Source organism: Rhopalosiphum maidis, chromosome 2 (assembly GCF_003676215.2).
Source record: "Rhopalosiphum maidis isolate BTI-1 chromosome 2, ASM367621v3, whole genome shotgun sequence".
Classification (NCBI taxonomy): domain Eukaryota; kingdom Metazoa; phylum Arthropoda; class Insecta; order Hemiptera; family Aphididae; genus Rhopalosiphum; species Rhopalosiphum maidis.
In genome coordinates this window covers 1-11,915 of record NC_040878.1, presented here as the reverse complement: position 1 = coordinate 11,915, position 11,915 = coordinate 1, and the positions used below count along the sequence as shown (strand labels likewise).

The following is an 11,915-nucleotide window of genomic DNA, read 5'->3' as shown; positions in this document are numbered from 1 at the left end:
CGCCGACTGGATAACAAAATTAAAAATACAATATATTTTTTGCATAAGTAAAAAACCGGGTCTTACAACTTGTTACTTACTATTTTTTTTCCAATAGTACACATCTCAAACACCACCAGCCATAATTGGGTTAATCATACTTTTATAATAGTATAATTCGCACATCGCTATAAATATAGGTAAACAATAATATAATATGAGCATATGTTATCCAAAGTGACAATAATAAATTAATAATCAGTAACTTTTTTTGTACATAATATATAAGATTTTATGTATGTATTTTATTTTTAATTCTCAAGATATTATAATATTTTGTTAAAATCTCAATAAATGAAAAAAAATAAAATAAACCAATAACTTAAAACAACAATGTTCGTCAACGACCTACCTACCAGTAGGGGAAACTAGAAAAGTATAATTCTCATGAAAACGACATTTATAGGACATGGTCGATTCACACAAACTTAATAATTCAAATTGAACTTTAAAGTGGGTAAAATTAGCTCGACGAGAAATATGATTTCATTACTGCGATATGACTTATGATAATGTGCCGAACACTCAGTTGAAGATATAGTCGTAGGTTGCTTCTAAAAACGTGGTAAATTTTAGTAACAAGTACTAACAACCATCAACATTCAATTTGATCACAAATAGGAAGGTATATATTTTTACCACTTATAAATATTTATTTTAAAATATATGTTATATATAAATGGGCTAGATCGTATGAAGAAACTGAGAATTTATTCTCTAAACTTAATGAAAACAGTAATGACGAAGGTCTTTTCATTATTACAAGAATATACCTATTGTTTTGTTTTCTAAAAATGTTGATGAAATATTTTAAATAAATTTAAAATTTGGCAGGGAAAACCAAGATGTCAATGGACTTAATTAAATAAATAATGTATGTTTTCTACCTGTCTTTGTTTATTCACTTTTATTGTAATCATGTTTCCAAACATACTGAATTTTTGAAAATACGAAAAAACTTTACCGAGTCTTTTTCTTACCTTCTTCAAGAGACTTAAAAATTATTTGGATTGTGGGGACAACACGAATAGAATACACATATTATAACTACATCGCTATTCTATACGCACAGACCAAAGGCGACAATATTAATATTATTTCGCTATCATATAATAATATTATCTTGACTAAACATGTAAATCGCTTTGCGTGGCTAATGGCTATCGTAGCGGCAACCAGTATTGCGCATATCACACACGCCCAACGGTTTCTGTGTTCAGTCGCACAGTCTCAGCGAACACTCAACAGGCACAGTCGTTTAGACACATCACTGCAGACTTACAAAAAGCGTTAAAATATTTTTATCGTCGTGTTCGCCGTTTTCATTATCTTCTCCGTCACGTCGACACGCGCTTACGCGAGATGGGTCGCCGATTAACGTGGCTGCCGACGCTGCTTCTGCTGCGCTTTGCGGCCTTTGCCGACGATCGGTGTCTGATGAACGTTTCCCAACCGGCGCCCGAAAACGCTTACCAGGTGAACGACATACTGTGGGCCGGACAACCGGAAAAAACCGTACCCGCCGGCTGCGTACCGTTCGGTGCAGGGCGTCAGTTACGTCCTTTGCACGTGCGAAACGAGAGCGTGTATCCGCAAGTGCTGTGAGCCGAACGCTGCGTACGTGAATTCGAAATGCACGCCACTGAACGCGTCGGACCATGTCGCCGAATTCAAGGTAGAGGCTCCGTAATCGGTTAAAACCCTAAAAATTATTTTACGCGAGACGACGAAATGAGATTTCTTATTTTTTGACCGCATGTTGGGTGGGTAGGAATTTGTTTACTTTTTTTTTTTGTCGTTGTACGAGTCATTTAAAAAGTTTTCACGAAATGCATCGTCGTAATATTGTGAGAAGGACATGTAAACTTCTACAATTTTAGTGTGTGCGAAGGTACCATTAATAAACATTTAACATTGATATTTATATTTATAATAAACAACATCGGTTTAGCTCAGAAATCTAATAAATTATTAATTTACATATGTAGTTGGATATTATATTAAATGACAATTTATTGGGTACTAAATTAAACTTTTTTAAATTTGAAACAATACCTAAATAAATATTTAAACTGGATGCTCAATAATTTTGTATTATTTTGTCTTGGGTTCATTTTTATCTTCTAAAAAGCATACGAATACTGAAACACTTAGTTAGGTATTCATAAATATTCTATATCGCATCGGCGGTATACGTATTCAATTAATATACAATTAATATAGAGTATAATCTTTATTCAAAAGTTAAGCTTTATCAAAATGAAAACTTAAGCCATTGGTCTTTAGAAAATTTTTTTATCAAAAATTTCATGTTTTTCGAGTATCATAAAAGTTAACATATTTTAGACTGTTAGAGGGTCGTCGACCCAAGAATTGCGTAGGTTTTATTTTTTCAATATATAGATATGGCTAATTTTTTTTTATTAAAAATAAATAGCGTTGACATATATACAGTCTAAAATAATCATGTATATGCAAATTTACTTTTATTAATTGTAATGACTTAACGACTTGATAAAGAAAATTTGTTGTGTGAGATTTACATCATTAACGAATATTCATTTTTACGTTATTTATTATAAATAATAAAACAGATTCGATGAATAATATTTTAATAATATACTAACTTTAATTTTTAAATAAAAATAAAGATCGGCTAATGCTTGTGTACAATCAGTTCTGCTTGATTGTAAGCGTAGGTACTACGCTACGTATTAATGGGCATAGGCTGTTTGAGCGAATGGACCCAAAATATGGTCTGTTTAGGTGAATAAATATATACTGTTTGGGCGAGAATTATTTAATTGAAAATACCGTTTGGGCAGTATGAAAATGCTTATAATATACACTCAACAATTTAAACAAAATCATACAAATTATAAATAATTAGTCCTACCTATTTAAAAAAAAAATATTGGTACAGATCTTAGAGTTTTTGTTTTTATGTTTATAAATATCAATTACCGATGAAAGCTTATGTTTTTATTTTTTGAACACCAAGAACGTCCACAAAGAAAACAGCTCGGCATTGTTGTAGTTAACACAAAAACAGAAAATTTAATAAAATAAATAGAATAAGCGGCACTTAAAAATACTTAAATAATATCTTAAATGCCGGTTTATTATAACGATAAAATTTAAAAAAAAAATTGAATGTATGATAACTAGTTTTATCAGTGATCAGTTTAAGTAAGGTTTACAACAGTTTAATACAATATAGTTTGATGCTTTTCAATTGGTCACTCTAAGTGGTTTTCCATTTAATTGCTTCATATACAATTAATACATATGGCTAGGGTTTGGTATAGATAATTATAATATTATTATATAGGTAGATAGAGTAATCTGTTGTCAAAAAATTATAAATACAATTACATATAATATAATAAGTATATTTTAAAGTAATCTATTGACTTTGTATGAAAATACTCATAATATACATTCAATAATTAATTATTTAAATTATCGATAATATAATGATTAATAATAATTGAAAATAATATCCGTAGTATCTGTCACCAGGTTTTTACCTCACATTACTCAGGTAAAAATAATTTCACTCGCCCAAACAAACTATAATTTTTTTGGTCAAAATTATTACCTTTGCCCAAACGACCACCGCCCTTATTAATACATAGGTAGTTTTATGTTTATTCATAATATACATTTTTTCGAATTTAATTAAATATAAATTCTATTCAACGTATCAACATTAATTAATATATTATATATGCATCATAAAAATATTTATATATATATAAATTTAGTAAGTCTTTAATTAAAATGTATTAAAGATATTATTATTTGAGATTATATCAAATTTACTTTATAGGTATATTATAAAAGTAAAAAAAAATACGATTTCCAACTTTTTTTTAAAATTTGTTTGGCCATGTTAGTATTTTGCGCAACTAACACATCCTCCCAATGTTCTCTATGTTTTCATTCATCATATTAGGTTCGAGTTCGTTACTTGGAAAATTGGATTACTCCTATAAAACGTAGGTCCTAAAGTGCACGGTCATGCTTGGTTTGCTTATTTAGTCTAGGTTAGTTAAGTTTGGTTGGTTAACAATCGTAACCTTGGGTTTCCTTGTATTGGCCGTCTGGTTTAAACAAAAAAATTGTTTTTAATCATTTTACTTTTAGTGGCAGATATTTTCTACACATCCAATCCTTTTGGTTTTCATTATTGCCACTATATCCGGTTGAATATATAACTTATCGAGATTTATAGGTCATCAATTGTTCTGCGCTTTTATTCGTTGACATTCAACTATATATTGTTAAAAAATTAAGGATTTTATAAAAATTGTATTCTTGTATGACAATTTTAAATTAAATTTAACAAATAATATTACTTCTGGATTTAAAAATTAATTTTGTTTATATTATAGGTTCCAAAATTTGTGAATGAGCACGGGACGGTTGATGTATATGAGACGGGCCTGTTTCACATAGTCTATGGAAGACTGACATGTAATGGAAAATACAAATTGAATCCGTCAAAAGATAAAAGTCATAATTTCCAAGTAAATAATGCGGGATTCTTACTAAGTGAATCGGCAAATGTTGGACCGGATCAATTTTGTTTGGAGCAATTTTCGGAATTAAATTATCAAATTTTAGCAGTTGTTTGTTCTCCGAAACAATTGGCAAGTCAAACAGATGAAAAAAATTTATTTAATACCATCGGCATGATGCTATCACTGCCATTTTTGTTTTCAACGTTTCTTGTTTATGCGCTTATCAAAGACTTACAGACTTTGCATGGGAAATCTTTAATGTGTCATGTAGCAACGCTATTGGTGGCCTACATCAGTCTAATAGTTATTCAATTCATAACTGATAATGCTGATAAAACATGGTGCATTTTTTTAGGTAAGTAAATATATTATCTTCTTTGTTTATATAATGAAAATAGTAATATGTTTATAATGCATGGGTACACCTGAAATATATTTTTAAACTAGTGTCAATATTTTTAATTTATCAATAATTTATTCATTAAAACATTTTTAAACATCACATTATATGATTTGTACGTTATATTTCACTACAATCGGCTAACACAAAAACTTACCATTGATATATAATAATATATCGGTAGTAAACCAAGTAAATACATACTTATAACAATAAAATACATTATTCTATACGGTGAAACCTCTATATAGTGGACAGCCATTTAGAAATAAGAAATTTCCACTTTAAAGAGAATATTATAATTAATAAACAGTTCTTCATTAATTACTTTATTTTTAAGATATTGACTGTTTATTAGAATATATTATTTATATTATTTTTAATTTATTATTTATATTTTAAGTATTTATGTATAAATAATGAATAAAAAACGTTAAAAAATACAATTAAAAATATCTATCATATTTTTTCTGTTCTTCAAAATGGATTTGCAAATTAGCTACCATAAATAATCTGATATCATCTTAATTTTTAAAATACGTTTTTAAATTATTTATTGTTTTCAAAACTTCTTCAAAAGTAGGATTGTATATCAATTCATATTCTTATTCTTCTGCTTCAGGTTCGGTTTCTCTTCTAAACTCAAATTGTCTACAATACAATATTGGCTATATCTGATGTTATTAATGTACTATCTTCTATAAGGATATTGTCATCTATAGAAATTAACAGTTAAAAAATGTTATCAGTACACGGTACAAGTTTTGAGAATAATATGTTCAAATTTCCTTAAACATTTTCGATATGTAAATGTATTGTGTCCATTTATGAAAAGTAATTTTTAATCCGCTATTAAGAGGTTATAACCTCTATTATGTACATGTATTTTTGAAGAGGAATTTAAAAATATCTACTATAGGGAGTTTTCCACTGTTGAAAGGTGTTCATTAATAGAGGTATCACTGTGTTATATAATAACACGCAAATACGCAATAATAACTTTAATATTTGATAAAATATTACTCGGACCTATAATTATATGAACGTATTTTACCTACATTGAATTGAACATCTTTTTGGTAATCTTGGTAATTAATATTAAATAGGTATATAAATATTGAAAATAATATATAATTCATAAAAGTGGACCTAGTTTCCAGTATTACCTAAAGATATATATTTTATAATTTTTTAAAACAATTTTTAAAAATAACTGTTCTTAGTATGAACTATAAACATTAATAAGTAGTGGATAATAACTCGTTCGTATTTGAATTGAGTGAATCAACATATCAAAAAAATATTCCCCAAATCACTAATATCTAATGGAGAGGGGATGACGTTTTAAGTAGTAAAAATATCTCAAGAATTTAAATATATGGTCATTTAGTGATTATATTAAAACATTTTAAAAATCCGAATTTGAATAAATGTATTGCTTAAAGAAAATGGGAGTGAGCATACTTGATAAATCACTGTATATTATACTATTAATCAAATGTGGTTTTTCTTTGTTTCAGCGTATACCCTTCAATTCACGTTTTTGGCAAGTTTTTTCTGGCTTAATATTATGTGTTTTGATCTATGGTGGACTTTCAGGTAAATAAAACATTGTGCATTGAGTGGTAGTAGTTATTGTCGCATTAGTTTAATATCCTTTAGACTACAGCCATGAAATATCCTACCTATTATTATTATTATTATTATTATTTACGTAGCTATCAATTACTGGTCCTTTTTGTTTTCAAAATAAAATTAGCCATGATATGATTAAAATTATTCATATTCGTTTGAATATTCAAAAGTTAAAATTAAAAGTTTTATTATACTTAACCTAACCTAGACTTTGATAAACTGGTAAGTAATTAATTACGATTATTCGTAATATAGATTCATAAAAATATAGAATTCATTATTATATTGTTTTTAATATAATACTACTAATTAAATGGATGCCAGTACGTTATACACATATTATTATTATTATTATTGTATCATTACTGGCTAGATGCTATCTAAATTCAAAACTCAAAAGGTTGTAAATTGTAAACATGTCCAATAAAAGAGTATACATGTAGTATACATGCCATTACAAGGTAATTACGAATACCTACGTATATTATTAAGTAAATATATCTAGAATTCTCGCCATAATACTACCATAACAGTAAGTGGCATACCCCGTTCCCCAATGCCCTTGAATATTTATACTTCATTATTATACACCTATAAATATTGTTAAAAAAAAATTATTAAATACAAAATGTAATGTAGTATTGTAAACAATTTTGCTTATTAGAAAGTTAAATTTCAAATGAAAAACCATTTACAATGTAAGTCGTATTTTACTTTGTACGTGATAGAAATAACGCTCAAATTTAAAGTATTTACGAATTAGAAGCAAAATGAAAACATTTTATACTAGAATATCATGACTATCATGTTTTAAATTTTTTGACAAATTTAATCAGTATTTTTTATTTTTAAAACGATAAGATTATATTAAATATATTAAATTCAATAATAAGAATATAAGATATTCAAATATACTGCAAACAAATTATGACGAAAAAGATGAGTTCAAGACCGCTTCATTGCTCCATGGCTCAACTTGTTCCACTTCGTCGCCGCCAATATCACCACCTCACTAGCTCCACTTGATCGGTTACGCTACCATTCCCCGACCATTTATCCTCCTATCAACCGATACTTACTCCCTTTGATGCTTACTTTACTCTTTATTACTTATGAATCATATATATATATATATCCTTATAACTGATTAGAGTATATTATATTATCATAACATGTGACCTAGGCATTTTGCATACTTATTGTATTCTGATACTTGAAATATAATTTTTCTAAACTATATTGTCATTGCGTGAGACCATTATCAAATACATTTTTTTTTTATTCTGACTATATAATTTTCTCCATCATAAAATGTACATACATTATTGTAAAACATTATCATCTCGACACATTACTCATACGTGTCACTCGTGAAATATAATTTGTAAAAGTGGTTTTTATATTATAAAATATGACTAAATGAAACGCAGATAATTAATTATATAAAAAATTTAAATATATTCCGTTTACTAATCCACCAAAGAAACTCATAGATTATTCTAATTTTATAATCGACTTCGCTGATCTCAATTTTTTAAACGCATTAAAACCAGAAATTAAAAAGTCTCAGGTAATATATAAACTATAAAAAACGTAGCATGCAAAATATCTTGGTCTCCGACTATGACAATATAATTCTGGTAGGCATAATTAGTTCATGTAATATAGATTACCTGTAGTAAACAATTATTTTTATACATATATATTACGAGTACATAATGAAATAATATGAATTACTCAATTATTGTATTGCAAATTACAATATAATGGTAGGTATAATAAGTATAGAAATGCCGGATCAAAAAATCTTTACAGTACCGACGAACGTGTAAACAAAACCATGGAATTATTATGTATTAAGACCATAATAATAGATTCATTTCTGGGTTACGTAAGCTTTAAAATTGGGTCACAATAAGTCTTCTTTTTAGCAATTTTAAGCAATTTTAGTTTTTTTACAAAGCCTACGTTGGTCGCGAGTTTATAAAGGTTGAATACCACTCGGACTGTATTGGGTAATAAAATATAATAATGTTTGCACTGGGTGAGCACTGATTAGTGATTACTCAAAAATCAAACACGCGATTTGACTAAATAGTACTTGAAGTAAATAGTTAAAGTTACTTTTAAATATATTATTTGTATTTCTGCAAACCAACGAAGTAAATTTCAAATTTTTACTAATACTAAAGCATCACGGTGCGTGCGTTACAGTGTTGTATAGTAGTATACTTAATACATAAACAATTTCACTCGTGCACCCACATTGTCCGCGATTCGACGCAATCGGATTACCTATCTGATAGATTTAATTGCATGTAAAATCGTAAAATGAACTTTCCATATAATCATAGACTACTTAACTCTCAAACATGGCATTCGACTTTAACTTTATCTCCTACAAAACAGTATCAGACTTTCGACGTCAGGAGGTATCGACTTACATCGATTGAGGACTGATAGCTAGACTCTCAATTACATTCTTTTGTATTTAATTATTTTTTTTAATTAAAAAAAAGAACCAGACATGCAACGGTATATTACACGAGTTAGACACTCAATATTAACGTTTTCGGTAGGCATCAATTTTTTTTTTTGAATTTCCGATGAAAAGATTTTCACTTTCTAAATAATTTAATTTGTTTATGTATTTAATTTTCAGTGGATTTAGACCTTTAAGAGGAAATACACAAGAAAATGAAGCAAACAAGTTTATTATCTATTCAATTTATGCGTGGGGATGTACCTCATTAATTTCAATAATAACATTTGGTATGGATAAATTGCAATATTTACTAACTGATAACATTCGTCCAAGATTCGGAATTAATAGTTGTTGGTTTGGTTGTAAGTATTTTGTATGAAACTGGTTTGTATTTAAATTAAGTTTGAGACTGTACAAAAGATATTATTTGAAATCATAAAATTTAAGAAATCAATGCCACTTATTCTACTTATGTATTAATATTTTATATTACTTTCTAGTTAAACAATTTTACATTTTAAGTACCATTAATTAGTCGCATTAATACACAATTAAAACGAAAAATCAGTTTCGTGTAGAAAAAACCAGTACATCAAATTAAAAACAAAAAATCAAATATCCAATACAATAATGAATAATAAAACTTTACCTAAGGAATTTGTTTTGTTGAAAATATGACGATATTACTTATACGAATAAGTTATTATTGAATTCAAATCAAGTCATCTAAATACCTACTAAAAACCTTTTTTCCAATTATACAGAATTATAAAATTTTAATAAAAAAAAATATCCAGGCGTATCACGTCATTTAATTATTAATAAATTAATATTCTAGCAGATTTAGCCACGCTGTTATATTTTTATGGTCCTATCGGTACTTTATTATTTAGTAATCTATTGATGTTTATACACACGGCAATAGTGATTGTCAAACATAAGAGTGATGCTAAAGTACTGAGAGGATCTGAAAGCCAAAAAAATGTGGATCATGAAAAACAAAGGTAAGTACTTACTGAGAATTTTATCCATATTATTAAGAATAGCGTTATCCTATAGAATTTGTTGTTATATTTAATAAAAATGAATATATTTAGTTAATGAATTTGATAATTTTTATTTCGAATGAATTTGAATTAAACTATAGGTTATTATGTTTCAGATTCATGTTGTATTTGAAATTATTCATCGTCATGGGTGTCAGTTGGTTAGCAGAAATTTTATCATGGACAACAAATTCAGGTGGTTCTAAATTTGTGTGGTACGTCATAGACATTGGAAATTCTTTGCAAGGAGTGTTGATTTTTCTAATTTTTGTATGTAAAAAACGTGTATTAAATTTATTAAATAAGAAACTGTGTCCACAATTCCAACTTTTTAAGACATCTACCAAAACCGTCCCATCTAAGACTAGCTCTAATGTAAAAATAAAGATGCAGTTGAAATGTCCACTGAAAGCACAAGCAATTCAACCAATAATCAATTACATGAATTTTAAGTTAAATGATTGTGTAATAAAAATAAAATAGTTTTTATTAAATTTCCTTATACTAAACTTAAAACTTTATTAATAATTATCATCATTATATAAATGTTTATGCTTTTGATTACGATTTGTATTTTAATTGAGTTTTTTATTTTGTAAACTAGTTTATGTTAGTTTCAAAAGTATCATATCATAGTGTATCTACACAGATGCTTTGTTATTTTGTTAGCTAGTAACATGTATTATTTACATGTAACTTTAATATATTTTAATAGTAGGTATAATATTAGGAAATTATTTATAATTATAATTATTAATCAAATTTTTAAAGAAATGATAATTTTATTAGTCATACATTAATCATGGACACTACTAAAATTATACTGGACATTGGTATTATATAAATTATTGCTTATTGAAAATTGTGTATATTTAACTATAAATTTGTATTAGTTACGTTACATACAACATACCTACTTATTATAATAAATAACAATTAATTTAATAATAGTTTTTTTTTTAATAGTCAACCTACCAATGATTTAGAATAAGTATTTATAGTTATTTTATTATAAGAGATTTCTGTATTTTAATCATTTATAATTAAACTAACAAATAGATAAACAGTACCTATTTATGTAGTATCTGAAGAATAATAAATGTTTTATTAAGTATATACTATAGTATATAGTATAGTATATATACTATAGTTATGTTATAATTTTAAATTAAAAGTTATTTATTTTAATGTTTTCATAAAAAAATAATTGCATCATTCTTATAACATTGTTTATGAATTGTTGTACAAAAATAATAACCTGAGCATTGCTTAATAAACTGTATGATTTATTTATTTATTGTTTTGTTTACAGATGATTGGTACTCATTATTTAATTATATCGATGTTTGTAAAATATATAAAAACAAAGTAGTTATTTTGATTTTTGACAATGGTATAAGCTATATATTCATCAATCACTTTGTTCGTATTGTAATCATTTTCAAAAATGTATCTGCTACGGAGAAAATCATAAATTCATCTCCAGTCACAAATATTCAAAATTCTAATCGACTATTACCTATATAGATGGTAAAAATGATTTACCTATAGAATAATTAATAATCAACAGTTGCTATAATAATAGATTAATTTGACTTTACTTACCTAACTTAACCATACATTTTTTTTTTAGCTAAAGACAATGAATAGTATCATTTCGTACAAATTAATTAGTATTTTTTTTTGTATTAAAAGACTGTAAATAATTGACTTATTCATAAGCTTGTCATGTGCGAAACCGTTTTTCTTTATAATATTTACACAACAACCATTGTTAGGACTAT

The 11,915-nt window shown here is 26.8% G+C and overlaps 1 pseudogene; it reads left to right on the top strand.

The window, feature by feature from the left end:
* Positions 1–1,279: 1,279 nt before the first annotated feature.
* Positions 1,280–10,466, top strand: LOC113554319 (annotated as a pseudogene).
* Positions 10,467–11,915: the final 1,449 nt, after the last annotated feature.